The sequence below is a fragment of the Haemorhous mexicanus genome, chromosome 1, assembly GCF_027477595.1.
Source record: "Haemorhous mexicanus isolate bHaeMex1 chromosome 1, bHaeMex1.pri, whole genome shotgun sequence".
NCBI classification, from domain to species: Eukaryota; Metazoa; Chordata; class Aves; order Passeriformes; family Fringillidae; genus Haemorhous; species Haemorhous mexicanus.
In genome coordinates, this window is record NC_082341.1 from 10639526 (window position 1) to 10655142 (window position 15617).

The 15617-nt window shown below is 40.9% G+C and overlaps 1 long non-coding RNA gene across 1 annotated transcript; it reads left to right on the forward strand.

The window, feature by feature from the left end:
- Positions 1-2696: 2696 nt before the first annotated feature.
- LOC132324006 (uncharacterized) lies at positions 2697-15519 on the forward strand. The gene is made up of 3 exons (XR_009485490.1): positions 2697-2768; positions 8552-8785; positions 14994-15519. It is a non-coding gene; the product is annotated as an uncharacterized LOC132324006 (long non-coding RNA).
- Positions 15520-15617: the final 98 nt, after the last annotated feature.

Here is a 15617-nt window from a genome sequence, read left to right on the forward strand (position 1 = left end):
AGCCTCCAGCAAACCCAGTGCAACCTCAGGGATGCCCTCTGGGAAGTCAACCCTCATTCCCCCCAGCTGGCCAGCAATCTTTGTTTCCTTATGGCCAGGCTCTTCACCTGTGAGCAATTGCCATAGGCAAGCTGATTTTTCTCTTTTTTTGAGGAAATTGTCTAATTTGATCCCATCCTGAAACTCCCACACTCCTTTTTCTTTAGGAGCCACTTCTTCCTTCTAACATTACCATGAGGTTCTGACAGATGTCTTCAACATTTCTCTGTACTCAAGGTTGCAGTACCAGCTTCTGTATGAGCTGAAGTCTTTTAGGACTCGCTGAGACCTGGAGAACATTTGAAGAGAACTGTACTCAAGCTCCTTCATAGAAATACTTGTTCTGGAAGAACTGGCTTCCTATTGTCTTTTAAACCTTTATGCTGAAAAAAATTCTCACTGGCCATTTGCAAAAAACATCCTGCCAGAGTTAAAATGGCAAGTGTTTGCTGTTTACATGGCCATTAATGAAACAGGCCAGAAGTTTTCTCCCTTGTATGATGTTTCCTTATTTGATTCATGAGTGCAAAACCCAGGATTTTGCACTAACTTGATTCTACAGGCAAAGACTCCAACTACATTCCCTCTTGTTATTTAAGAGGCATGATTTATCACTGCCTCAGGGAGGCACAGAAGAGGAATATCTTACTTGTGAATTTATGTCCATTTTTGTTAAATAATTGCATAGAAGTCTAGTTCAGTTCTGGAAACAGGATTAACCAGCAGTTATTTTCATTCCTGTGTGCTTTCTGGAAATGTTTAGGTCATTGATTTAATCTTCACCTTGCTTAGGCAGCAGATTAATGAATTATGGTTGGACTTGATGAACTTAGAGGTCTTTTCTAAGCTAAATGGCTCTGATTCTATTAATTAATATGTATTTCTAAAATGAGAAACCTGGGCTTGGTGTCCCCAGTGTGTGAACAAATGCACCCCATGGTGAGTACCACTGGGAGCAGCCACATCTGGCAGGAGAGGGGGACCAAACACCTGGGCAGGACCAGGGCTGCAGAGAGGACACGGCTCACCACTGTACTGATTTTCATTGTGCGTGGACTTTTTTTTCTTTCCTTTCTGAGCTAAAAAGGTTAATGTTTGACTCTTTATTTGGCTGAGCCTCCTTAAAGGCATGAGCTCAGTGGACCATTTTAATAACAGCAGACAGTGCTTCCTGCCCCCTCTTCTCTCTGGCCCTGGGAGCTATTCTTACCAGGAAATACTGAAAGTCCACAAACACGACATCACTGGCCTACAACCCCATGTCAGCAGCTCAGATTAATCATCTTTATACTGTTTAACTTTTGGTGACAAGCTTTTACATTTGTGTTTCAAATAGTCTGGGAAATTCAGGTCAGGATTGACAGCTGGGAACTCTAGTTCCAAAGTTTAATATTACTTGTTTCTTCATCTTCTTAATGCTTTTAAGACACCTGTCTGCTGGCTTCCAGAGGCATTGGAGCTAATAGTAAAATAATTTAATTTAATTTTTTGGGGTTATCATCCAGAGAACAGGGTCACATCTAGCTGTGTAGAAAGGGAATTATATTTACTTAAGTGATCAGGTGTTGTGAGGACCACTTATTTAATAGTACTTGTGTGTTTCTCCAGGGAATGCCATGACTTCCAAAGATACCATGGTTATCTAACATCAGACTTTTTTTAGCAATATAAGGAAGCAATTTCACTTTACTTAAGGACTGATACAATTCTTATGCATTAAAATGCCTCCAGTATTTGCTTCTGGTTTTAAGACTGTCCTTGAGATTTTACAAAAATGCCCTTTCATCACAATTAAGAGTGATAAGTTTTCACTTTCTGGTAATTAAATCTTGCTTTTTGGAGAAAGCAGGAGAGCTTAGTATTCTCCAAACAGAGCAACCCTGCATTCCAAGAGCAGGTTTCAATCACACACCTTGATCTTACTTCATTCTCTTTTCCTCCTCTTTTTGGTCTTGGTCTGATTTTTAGCTGATCTGTTTACTGACCTTTAAAACCTCTCCTACATCACCTCAGAGGCAAGAGGAGGACCTTGCCTTGCCTTGCAGTGTTATCAGATGTATGAAGTGCTGAACCGCTGGAAGCAAGTGAGTGCCTGACCTTGGCTTTGTCTGGGTACTAATGAGCAGGGAAAAAATAGATGGGGTGAAATTCAAACCTTTGTATATTTTTGGTACAAGCCTGTATATGAACATCTTCATTTTGATGTGAGGCTTCCAGATGACATGGGAATAGAATACAGATAGCTTCTAAGCAGTTTTAGTTAAAAATTATCTAAACCACTTTTGTTTCAAATTAAACTGAAGTTATGTCAGTTAACTTGCATTGGTTGGGAACAAAACAAAACGAAGATGAAGTGCCATTAATCCAAAGCCAGAATGGTTACACCACTTAAATTGGTGTGACTGTCTATTATAGGGAAGACTTAGTGTCATGAACTATTAAAATAATTTATTCAGATGCAATTCTGCCCAAGGGAAGATTTCAAGCAATTACCTCCTTTTCCTCAACCTTCTTTGTATAGAAAGTTTGTTAAATGCACTGATGCTTTGTAATTTTTTGTTATTGGTAAGAAAAACTTCTTCCCATTGAGTTAATTTGTGTCCTTGGTTTTCTTATACCTTGTTCCTCTGGAAAAAATAATAAAACACTTTGTATTGCAGGAAAAAATTTGATTCACAGTTTTTTCAAGATTTCACCCGTCTCTGAGCTGTGATGTTGTTTCAGCACAGGTGAGCTAACTCCAGATCATCATGTAATGTTTTCTGGGATTTCATTTGAAAAAACTCATGGTATGACTACTTCACACACACAAGGGAAGAGGACATTATTATGTCTTTAGCCAGAGTAGCCACTTGATATCTCGCTTGAGTGCATTTTCAAGATGAAAATGCAGTTTATATGAATTTGATACATTCTTTTATATAATGTTTTCATTTGGCTAAGACCTTGGTTTCTGAACACACCAGGGACAAACCTCCCAGATCCCCAGCTTCATCTTTCAGTTCTAAAGCCAGATGTCTCTGTCTTCCCTGCCTCTCATAATCCACACTCCTCCCATTCCCTTGTGCCCTGGGACCCCAGCCACCAAACGGGGGACTTTGTGCTCTTGGGGACTTTGCTTCTGAAAAGCTCCTCTCTGACCCAAAGCTTTGGGCAGAGCAGTCCCAGGGGCTTTTTTGCCCTGGGATGAGGGATCAGCCTGGGCTGTGACAAGTGGGTATTCTGTCTCTGAAAGCAGGAGAGAGCCTGCAGGGATGGTGCCTAAACTGCTGGTGAAAGAGGTGCTGCAGGTGGGTAGGAGAGAGCTGCTGGCTCCTGGGCTCAGAGCAAGCAAGGGATGTGAAATGCTCCTGCTCCTAGGAACTGCTGTTCACTCGCTTTTCAGGTAACATTAATGCCAAGACCTGGTGGCACATGCTCACCTTTTGCCAGTGACACCTGAATGGCTTTGCCAGTGAGCCCTGAATGGCTCACCACCTGCCCAATTATTTCAGCTTTCTTCAGGCACCTGAAAGGGAAATTTTGTCCCTTTCATGCTTATTTCTGTTACAGAAAGGGGGAAACCCCCTCCCTGTGTTCTCTTGTTTTTAAATGCCACAGGAGAAGCATTCTTTTCATGTAGCTTGAAAGCATAAAATAGATGTTGCATAATCAATCACTGTTATTGTATGAAATGGATACTTTTCAAAGAAATAGCCTTCAGGTTTTTTGTATGTTACAGTATAACCACTTATGGACAATTTTTTAATTGTAAACTACTTGCAGTTTAGTGAAAGGGTAATGCTGGGGCATAATTGTGATGGGTAAGTTCATGGAAAGGCATACATCAGAAAAAAAATGCTCTGTGTAATTCAGATATGATTGATTATTTTAGGGATGTCACATAAAGGTTAAATTACCCCTGTGAACAAAATGGCATTTAGAAACTCTCGAGATACTCTGCTATCAGTTCTGTGATCAACTCAGAATTTCGTATGCTTTTAGGATCATTGCTTGTTCTGTGGTTGTACTGTGGAATTGACAAATAACTAGTTTTGCCTTTCCTTCAAAAATCTAGATTGTTATTATTATTGCTATTAGGAATTAAATTCTGTAATGGCTTTTCTAATATAGGCTTAAATGATACTAATAAAGCAAAGTGCTTCATTCACTAGCATGTCAATAAACCATTAAAACAATCCATACATAATGCTAATCCTAGTTGGTAATATATTAAGAGCCTGAGCTTTTCTTAGGGAGACAGAATACATACCTCCTGCTTTCAGCTGGAGTTACATTGGCTGGGGAGAAATGTACTAGATGGCTACTGGGAATTTTACTTGGTTTGGATTTGTGTCCTTTTTGTTCAAATTCAAGATAAATTACGTACAGTGTTTTTTTACTCTGTCTTTCTGTGGTAAATATAGATCAGAATTGTTACATTTGGCTTTCCCTGATGGAGGGCAAGAGAGAGAGAGAGACATCTTTTCACTCCCTTCAAACTGTAATGAGGGAGTGGGGGGTTCAGCCCTGTTCCTCCTCAGTGTCCAGTCCCCATGGCAAGGCTCTACACCTCAGTGCACCCAGGCTTGACCCATTGCCCTTCTTTCTGGGACAGCAACTGGGGTCTCCTTCCTCTGCCACCATCCATTTCAACAAAGTCTGCAGCACTCCAGTGTCTTTTTCTCCTCTGCCAAATTCAGCAGAAAGGAATAAAGGCAAGAAGTCATGTTCATTAAAAAAAAAAAAAAAATTAACTGAAAAAAAAGGAGCTTAAGGTTTTTTTCTCATTGTAGGTTACTTACAGCCAAAAAGCTAGAAGATTATATTCAGTGACAAAAAGGTTGATACATGAGTAAAAGCTGTGTGGAAAAATACTGTATTGAATTATTTTTGTTGGAAGTCACCTTAAAGATCCTTTAGCACATGGGCAGGGACACCTTTCCCTAGACCAGGTTACTCAAAGCCCCATCCAATCTGACCTTCATGTCTTTGGTTTAAAATGTTCCCAAACTGTAGCCATTAATAGGCTTTCTAGTACTCATATGAATATTCAAAGACTTTTTGCAGTCAAACCATGTTGTAAAAGGCCACAGAGAAGAATACTTGACACATCAGATATGCATGTACATTAATCAAGACTTAGATAGCTCAAGTAGAAATTACCTCAGAAAGATAGAATGTAGTTTTTAATGCAGAAGTATCTTTCAGATACATAGTGAGATGGTTTCTGTCTTTAATGAGTGCAGATGAAATCATGTCCAGTGCAGCTCATGTTGGGAGATAGCACGGGAGGTACAGGGTCAGGAAATGGGGATGCCACAATGGTTAAAATGAGAGCATGGAATGGAACTCACCACAAACCTTAACACAGAGTTTACTTAGTACTTGGCCATGCCTCTTGCAAAAAGTGAATGTAGACTATTATTAAATAAGACTTTTTTTCATACAAAAATCAAGCCATGCTCAGCAATATGCAAAAGGTCAAGGAACAAGCCCTGAAACTTGACTGTTCTTCAGCATCTGGGCTTGCTGATACTCCAGGTTATTTCTGAATGCACAGGTGCACCCAGCTAGCAGGTTACACAACTTTCTTTGGAGTACAAAAATCCCTGCATTGTCCAGTGAAAAGGTGATGACAGCTCCTGAGACACCCCGCACTGCATGTGTGACTAAGGAACAGTGTACTCTGACTGTGATTGTCTCTTGCCTTAATCACTTCATGAAAAGGGTGACTGGTTCACTGCAGACAAAGCTTTGCTTTCTATTACCCCTGACATTAAAATGCTGACTCAACGCCTTAGGTAATTATTACAAAAAAAAAAAAAAAAAAAAACAAACAAACCTTAAGTATATTTAATGCCAACAGATTTAAGCAGCCTGGTTTCCAGGAATGCTGAGCTTATCTGGATCCCATTAAATCCACAACAAGATTCTGTATTCAGCATCACAACAGATCAAAGGAACTTCTAAAGACCTTTGGAGATCCATTCAACAAGGCAACAGCTCAGGGGCTGGCAGCCCCTCTGTGCACAGTGTCAGGGGCTCCTTTCTCTCCCAAAGCTGAGGGGTGCTGGTAGCACCTGATTTTCCTGAGGCTGGACCAGAAAAATGGTGAGTGTGCAGCCTGCAGAGAAGATGTGACTCCTGGTTGGACACACTGCTGGACATCAGCTGGGCCAGTGTCATGGTCACTCCTGCCAGCTTGCAAATCAGTTCTGCTCGCTGTTTTACTTCACATTTGCCAGAGGGGAGGGACCTGTACATGGTGAGGTGCAGTGCCTCAGGCGGTCTGTGATCACTCATTAAACTGGGAAATTCAATTGTTTGTCTTTAACCTATGCTCTCTCTGTTCTGGTAGGTACATCTTCTGCTGTCTCTATGAAACCTGGATTGTAATTTATGTTCTTGATGCACAGAAATAACATCCACTTCTGAATGCATTTTGAAATGTGCCTCACAGGGTATAGCTTAGTGAACATGTGAAACAATTTTCCAACTCGCTTTCAGCAAGCAAGCTATATTTGCATCAGCACCATCTTGCATTAGTCCTACCCACACAGCAAGAAATGTCTGAGTATTATCTGTGATACTGCACAGAATTAACGTGAAAAGCCCAGGAAAGCAGGACTGTGTTTCCTGGACAGTGAGAAAACTCTACAGTCCTTACACCCCATCAGATTTATTTCAAGCTTTTCAAGCAATTAGGTCAGAGGACACTGGAATTATATTCAGATAACATGCATCTTTCCTTCTTGTTTCTGGTTACATGAATTATTTTTGCTATGGGATTCTTGAAGATTACAGGCTATCAGGAAATTTTCCAGAGTGCTATGTATCTATCAGACATTCTGGGATGTTTATGAGAACAGCAAACCCTTGGTTTCCCATGTCATCCTCAATAGGATTGATAGTTATGGAATGCAGGTACTGGAAAACACTGGAAGATGAGCTTTGCAATTATAGTTTCAAGCTAGCACAGCTGGAGAAAATAAATATCCTGCCAGAAAAAAAGTGGGGGAAAAACAACTGTAGAAAATCTGGGGAAGCAAGCATGTGAATTTTCTTCATCATAAGGTTGGGAAAGGTATGCAATGGAAATATTTTTTTACTTAAGCTTGGCTTACAGCACTCATTTCCCCAGGATCAAGGCTTGGTGCTGCTATCTGTCCCTAGACCAATATCAAAGAGTGGGAAAGAGGTCCTGAGTGCTCACTCTCAGTGATCAGACCACATAACTTGTGTTTTTAGCCTAACCTAGAATTCATAAAGATGGAAGATTTGTTGAAGTGCTTTTAAATTCAGGCTAAGGTGTCTTTATGGGCTTGGCCCCAAGGGAACTGGAATTGCATCTCCACCAGCCCAGCCCAGCCATGCTTTAAGCGTGGGTTAGAGTGAAACCCTTCACTGGTGGAGCAGGTCTTCGTGCATCACAAGTCAAGTTCTCACCTCCTTACCTGAGTGCAAGCTCTGTGTTGCCTGAGACAAGATCTGGAGTGCTCTCTCTAGTGGTGGCTGGGTGCTCCAAGTGCTGCAGCTCAGGGATTGCTCTCCTCAGGGATGTTTCTGCCCACCAGCAAAAGCTGGTTTGGTAGCTTTGGGTATGTATGGCTCAAGGCAAAAAGTCTGCTTGGCCCTTTTCCTGCTGCTGAAGCTTCACCTTAGTGAGGGGGCCAGAACACTTCTCTTGGGCCAAGCTGATAGCAAAAGCAAATTATTATCCTATATCTGTGTAATTGAGAGACCCTCAGCAAGAGACATGGTCATTCTATACAAATATAGCCAGTCCATAGTACAGGCCATTTTAGTAACATTTTATCCTCTTTCTTCTCCTCTTTTATTACAAACTCTTACATAGATGTTCTGTCTCCATCTCTGCTGTTTCCCATTCCTTTGTCTCTGGCCACATTTCAATTACCTGCTCTGGAAAGAGACCCACCCCTGTGTGCTATCAGCAGTGGAAAATTTCAAGGTGATATTTTAGAAGGGAGTAACTAAACTCTGCATATAGCCCATTAATATAAATTGTGGGTGTCAGATCAATACCAATAGCAGTGATATTGTTTAGAAGCTTGAATTAATGTCATTATGCTGCCCACTCAGATATGGGCATTTTCAGACACAATGCACTATTTGCATTTTATTATAATGTATCTTTTTTGAAAATTCCCATCATGGTGGGGACTTGCCATGTCATAAGGCAGCCATTCAAATGGATAATACAGAGTGCTGGGCTGATAGGAGCACCCTGCAGTGGCACTCTTGTGACAAGGAGTGTCCTCAGGATGGATTTCTTGCTGCCAGCTCCCTCTCCCCCCTGTCGGGTTTACCAGAACCTTTCATGCACCAGCCTCCTCCTTGCTCTGTGCAGTCCCTGGCTTTTCTTACTGGTCTCTCTTGTGAAGCAAAGAGTGCCACCACCAGGGCAGGAAAAATTAGCATGGTAAGAGAATTTGGGCTTAAAAAATGTATTACAAAAACAATTACTTAAGAAATAATAACTAATTCTCCTTGTTCCTCTTCTTCTTTCCAGGCTCTGAGATGCCTGGGGACCTCAGCCTCACCAGTCCTGTCTCAGCAGTCAAAGAGTTGGCACTCTGTTAATTGGGTGCCCACAGGCACATTTTAAATAACCTCATCAGTCTGGATAATTCTTATTGGTTACTGCTTCTCAGACCTGCCAGAATTTAAAAAAAGGGAAAGATTCTCAGGAGACTTTCCCCAGCAAAACCAGGATAATATTATTGGCACTTACATAACATTGCTGGTGAGTCTTATTCGAAATATGCTACACAATTCCAGCTGGATCAGGGCAGTGGCCAGCTTCAAGGGGATTTACAGACCTTCACTTGTTTGGTCTGGCAAGTGAAGGCTGAGAGCAGGGTGTGATCACTGCTAAACTCATTGTGGGGATAACATCAAGAAAGGTGAAGAGCAATTCACACTTAAGAGTGGTGCTGGCGCACTCTCAGATGGGTATAAGCTGATGTTGAATACACTTGGCCTTGGTTTTAGAAGACAGTACCTGCTACCCTGAAGCAGTGAAGCCTTTAATAGGAATAGTGTGGGCCAAAAAATAATGTTAGATTGAAAAATAGCACTGTTCATCTTTGGAGGCAGCTGTATGTTGTAGTGCTGCCATGGCAGGAAGGTCAATTCTGTGACCCAGAAGGATCTCTCAGTCCAATTTCCATGTTCCTCACAGCCTTTGTCAGAAAAATAAATTGATAACAATATTGACAGTAAAATCACCCTTCAGAGACCATCTTCAGAGTCTTCAGACTACTGAAATGAAAGGTGGGAGATGGGGAGGGATTTCATCTTTCATATTGCTATTGATTTATTATCTTAGCTCATAACAGAAAAAAGCATCAGTCTGTATTCAGTTCATACTTGAAAGTTGAAGTTTTTTCCCCTTCAAATACAGAGATTAGAAATGATTTCATTTAAAAAATGAAGCTTAGATTCTGCAGATGTTCAAGAATCTTTGATGGGAGTATGGGAGGAACTCCTGATTCATCAGTGATTGAACTAAAGTGTATTTGAGTAGGATATCATTCCTTCATTACAGAAGATAATAGACCAAGCAGGAACAGCAACAATAGCATTTCTTCTTCATTTTATAGTACTCAAAATACTTCAATGTTTCCCATTGAACCCTTGGATTTGACAAATAGCAGTATCAGCTTTGCATAAAGTTTTTCTTCTGACCCACTCCTGATGAGAATGGGATATACAGTTTTAAAGAGCCAGTTTCAGAGATTATGGTCTACCACTCTTCATATAATTTCTAGTTGGGCATTTGATAAGATTTTTTTTTCCTGGAAGTCCAGATTTTCCCTTCCTCCTAATATTTTTTTTACTAAACATGATTTAAGGGTCAATTTGGGATACCAGACTCTTTTTCTTTTAATTTTTTTCCTTTCATGATACAGTAAGGGAATCTTCATTCAGTATTATAAGGAAGAGATTCTAGCAAAATTTGTGATTGCAATTGCTTGATAATTTTATTCAATCTGCAGAAATGTTGAGACCTTTCATGGGATGCTCCCCATCAGTTTGTCCTTTCTAATACAGCATCCCATGAGTCAGGCCTTTATGTAATCCTATTTACCAATGCCTGCACAATCATTTATACAATGAGGAATGTAGTAAGTGCTCTCATTTGAAATCAAAATATTGAATTCCACATGTGGCTAGTGCAGCAGACTACATGGTTGAACTAAAGATACCCTTTGCAGTTCCGTCATCACATGCTAATTATTTCTTTTCCTATTTCTACACAGAAGACTGGAAGAAATAGTTTTGTTGTGCTGCAATTCAAGGCAGATGATTATGAATTAACTCATACCAGAAAGGCTGATTTTTCACTGAAGGAAATGAGTATTGTTTGCCTCATCAGCTCGTTTTTTTTGAAACATTAATTATTAAACTTTGTCAGTCATATTCATAAGGGGACATCTGATACAGTTGCAGTCTCATACAGTTGCAAATGATGAGTTAGAAGCACCAGCTTTCCCCTAGATCTGTTTTATCTGAATGAGCACTGGTAAGTGTGCTGGATAATTAGACAGCAAGCAATTGAAGCTACAGGAAAAAAAAAAAAAAAAAAAAAGGAACTTTATCCAGATGAATCCTGAGCAGCCTTGTTTCCTGCTGCTTCATACATCAAGCAAAAGCCCTTGACCCTGCCATGAGATATAAGAACCTACACAGGTGAAATGTGAATGAAAGTGGTGAATCTGTGGCAGAGGATGTGTGCCCAACCTGCAGGAATGCTGTTTGCTGTGCTTAACCTGCAGTGATTCTGTGTCCTGTGTTGGAGCTACCCTGCAGTCATGCATGGGAAATGCCAATCTGACCTCTGAAAAAGATACAAATTCAAAACAAATCCACCTCCACCTGTGTGTTCTTACTTTTATTGTCACGAGCCTTTCTACATGCTCACCTCTAAAGTAATCCCCTAAGTTTTGCCCTGCAGCTTCCCAGTTACTCACTCACCAAAGGGAGGCAGCTGATGTTCAGTGGGTACAAGGCCATCAGACCTTCAGAGCTGTCAGAAAACCTCTCCCATGTCAGCCTGGAGTGGCACTGCACCATAGCAAAGTGTGTGTCTGCATTGCAATCGATAAAACCCCAGCGCAGCCCCTGCCTTTCCTCTCTCCAGGCAGCTGCCCTGGGAATTGGTCTCTTCTCTAATGCTGCTCAGTGGCCATCTCCTCTTGCCTCTAACAGGGACAGATGCTGGGAAACAAACCTCAGGGACTCATGTGGTGCTGAGGCATTACTCACAGGCCCATATACATATATATAAAGGTTCATACAGCGAAACTTACATATGTAAAAGATGGTTTGTTTAAATAAAACAGAAAATGAAACAAGCCATTGTCTGATGAACCCTGAACAGATTTATTTTGAAGACCAATGCTGCTTCCCAGCACCAAGGTAGTGGCAAAGAAACTATTAATACTTTCAAAGACGAGATATGATGCAAAGTCTACATGGGAAGAAGGAGCTAAAGCCAGCAAAAATTGACAGTCAGCAAAGAGTACAGAATCTGATCACTGTGCACATTCACTGGATCAAAGAAGAACTAATAATATATATGAAATCAGTGGGACATTTCCACAGTAATAGAAAGGAATTTAACCTATCACCTACATCCTGGGTGAATGTTCCATTCATTATATTGCTGGCTATAATGAGAACTACCTCCTCTTTGAAAAGAAAAAAGCATATGTAACAATCTTCTTTTTGCAGTACTTAGTCCTCACTTTTTCCTGAAGGGGATTTAGGATTAAAAGGCAAAATAGTCTGAGGAAAAAATTCAAATTACACCTTTATGTCACCTTAGTGTTTGTACCTCCTGTTCTAGGTACCCTGGAGTCACCCAGCTCCTACCTGTGAGTAGGAAACATCTTCATCCTGCTCATTGTCAAAAGGCAGGCACCACCAAACTCAGCGTGTTCACACTCCTTTTTTAGCTATATATTTCAGATATTGTGGTGGTGAACACAGTGGGAAGACTAATGAGGAAATTTGCTATCTAATAATTTGCATGTAATATATTATTATTATTATTATTATTATTATTATTATTATTATTATTATTATTATTATTATTATTATTATTATTATTAATTATGAACGGTTTTGAGTGCACAATGTGTGTGACCACCCTTGCAATAGAGATAATGAACCATAAAACACCAGTCCACCACGTGAGCACACTCCTCACCAAGCCATCAGAGCAAATTTTTCAGCTGCTTAAGGTGATGGGAATATTTCATATCTGATTTCTGATGGGCCATGGAACAAAGGATGAGGAAGTCCTGCAGCAGGTCTCTGCAGACAAAGCCACGTGGATCCCAGGTGCAGCTCTGGCTCTCCCCTGAAGGCAATAAGCTCCTTAATGGACTTCGCAACATTCATGACAAGCAATTATGTCCAGGTCCATGACATTAAATGCACAGACATGGCAGCACAGATCTTGGGGGCTGTCACAAATTGACACTAAATAAATTGTCCAGGACCCTGGCTTGGTACAGCAGTTGCTTTCTTTGAAAACAACAGGGTGTTTTTTCCTCTGCAGCCTGGATTAGAACAGCAATGCAATTGCTTTGTCTTATGAGGATTAATTGAGCCACTCAGTTACTTTGAGCCAGTGAAAGTTAAATGAGGACATAAAATCTGAGCATTAGTCAGTTATTTAGAGCCTAACCAAGGACTCTTTCTTTTGTCTCACCTCATTCACTGTACCACCCTGCTGTCAAAATGTAACTCTACTTAAAATGATGACATGCCAGTACATGTTTTGTATATAAATTACCAAAACAAAGTTGTTCAGGTTGCTCAAACATAGAAAAGAGAGGCAGTGTCAGAGTTACAAGTTTAAATGCAATAAGGCTGGTCGGTCCACTTTCCAACTTAATTCCTAGAACAAATTTATTTAACATCCATCACAAATAAATCTGAATAGGAGACACATGCTGGTACAACGTGTGACTCTCATAGCTAGGAAAATGTGCCTCAGAAAGAGGTACCATCTTTTTAATGACTGGACAATCCTACAATCCTTTAAAGAAGTTTTACTTAAGATTTTGTTTTGTGGACTTCAAATTAGAAGCTCAGAACTACAAGTTGCATTCCTCTTGCAAATTACTTGAGGTCATAAACCAAGACTGATATTAAAAGAGGAGATGGGACTGATACAGCTGGAATGAACATTTATATGTAAAAATATATCTATATCTATAAATATGTGTATATGGGAGATGGAAATGTATGTTAATATAAGATACTGGAAGAACCATTTCTTTAGAAAAATCTACTTTAAACTAAGGAGGGAGCAACATTTGCAGAAATGCTGAAACACTGCACTGGGAATGAGTCTTTCCTGTAGCACATGGGTTACTTTGATCTTCCATGGAAATATGAGACTGCAAGTTAGCCATAATTGCTTTGCCCCCTGTTTTTAACCTCATAGTTATTCTCAGCTTCCTCAGACTTTGAGAAAGTTGTAAGAAAATAATTTGTTCTCTCTTCAAATTAGAGTCAAGCAGCATATCTTGTGCTCTTCATGGCATCTGAAGGGTTAAATCTGTCCTGTAGCTGGGGTGAAGGATAAATTGGCCCAACAACCCACCACCTTCTTCTTTCCTTCTGTGTGGACTGGCAAGATTGTACCTTGGCACTGAGCTCCTTGCCTGTGTTTCTACATGCCTCCAGTCAGGCTCAGAAAGAATCAGGTACAGATGTGACTGTCTGGAAGTCTCGAGAGAATCAGGAAAGGGTAAAACCAAAATTAGAGCTAGATCTGCCTCCTAACAGTGTGACTGAGAGGTCATATTCTTTTATTCATTGAATAGGCATGGAAGCACACCCATAACATAAGGAAGCTTATTAATATGAGTAAATGCTCATTTTTGTGAGTAAGGCTTTCAAAATCCTCTCTGATGTTTTGATGTAAAATGAATTAGTGATTTAGCAATGGAACAATGGGAAGAATGGAGCTGCCTGCATCTCTTGGTTGAGGCAGATGCGCCATGGCACACCCAGCAATCAGTCCTACAAGCCAGTCCTAAATATAGACTGCAAGGTGGGGACAAAATTGAATAGTGAACATGCCTGGGGAAAACTGCAGTGAGAACCAGATCTTGTAAGCTGTGGTGAAAAAAAACCCTCAGTGGCACGTGCTTGGGAGATGGCAGGGGATGGATGTGACATTGCACTTTCTTAGGAGCAGCTGGGATCTGATGAGGTTGGGTCTAATTTAGATAACATAGAAATGTCACAACATCCAGCCTTAAGGCAGGCCCACAAGACAGGCAAAGTGACCAAGCTGGGTTTCAGCTGCTGTTTCACACAAACAAACCACAGCAGACCCTGCCATGGAGATCAGGCAAATAAAAGCAGTGGGTTGAGTAAAAATGGCTGGAAAAAGATATTGCTGAGCCTCAGGGTATGCCCTCCAATCTCAAGCCTCCAACCCAGACTCTGCACTATAAGCCCCAGGATGACTTAGCCCAGAGTTGAATTCATCCCCTGGGTGAGGGCAGAGATGTCCCTGGCTTGGTCTGGAGATGGAGCATCACCAGTCTCCTGGGTGGGTTTCCAGGCTGGTGCTGAGCTGATGCCCTGCTGCAGTCAGAGTGGGACACTGTAGCAAAAGCAAAAATACCTGTCTGGGTTCAGTGCTGGGCAGGAATTATTTTGTCTGGGTCACGGGTTGCTCTATATTCTTTAAGAGACCATAGCCCAACTCAGATATCCCACTGATGGGGCAAGACAGCTGGTGAACAAGCAGTTCAGAAAGAAGTGTCAAAGCCTGTTTCTGACAAACAGGATTCCTTTTCAGCTTGTAGCTTTGCTGAGTCTGTCAGGGTATTTGTAATATTTTAGCATCTGTTTTACTGAAAACAAGCTCTTTTTTAATATCACAGTTTTATCTCTTTTTTTTTTTCCTATTTTTACAGAACATGGAGTTTATCCATGATGCAGTCCTGTAGAGATGCTCTCCCATCCAAGACTATTAACTGCTCTTTAATAATGTTACAAACTGGCTAGAATTTGTCATTGACTTCCACAGATTCCCAGGAGTTTATGACTGAATTGGCCAACTTTCATTTGGTCATGGAAAGGGAGCAAAATAAGAGGCACAAGAAGTTCAGCGGTGTCTTTGGTAGGTAGTGCTCTAGCAGGGAGACATTCAGAACTTCATCCACAGTGTCAAATGGAGCTAACTGGAACCTTCATCTCCCTCATGTCCCTGTTAGATATATTGCTGGCATCCATCCATCCTTCCATCCATCCATCCATCCATCCATCCATCCATCCATCCATCCATCCATCCATCCATCCATCCATCCCAATGGGATGATGAGTGCTGGGGTGAGTGAGCCCAGCTTGTTGGTCTGGATATGAGCCCATGGCTGATCTGTACCATAGAAAAAAGGTCTTGACTCCCTTTGGGATGAACTGCAAAATAAAAGCCTGAATTCAGTTTTTATGTGTGCTGGTCACTTCAGAGGTCTCTGTCAATTCCCACTGAGGGTTGCATCAGTCCTCTAGTTTGTTGTCTGCCATGGAGAAAAAGCCAT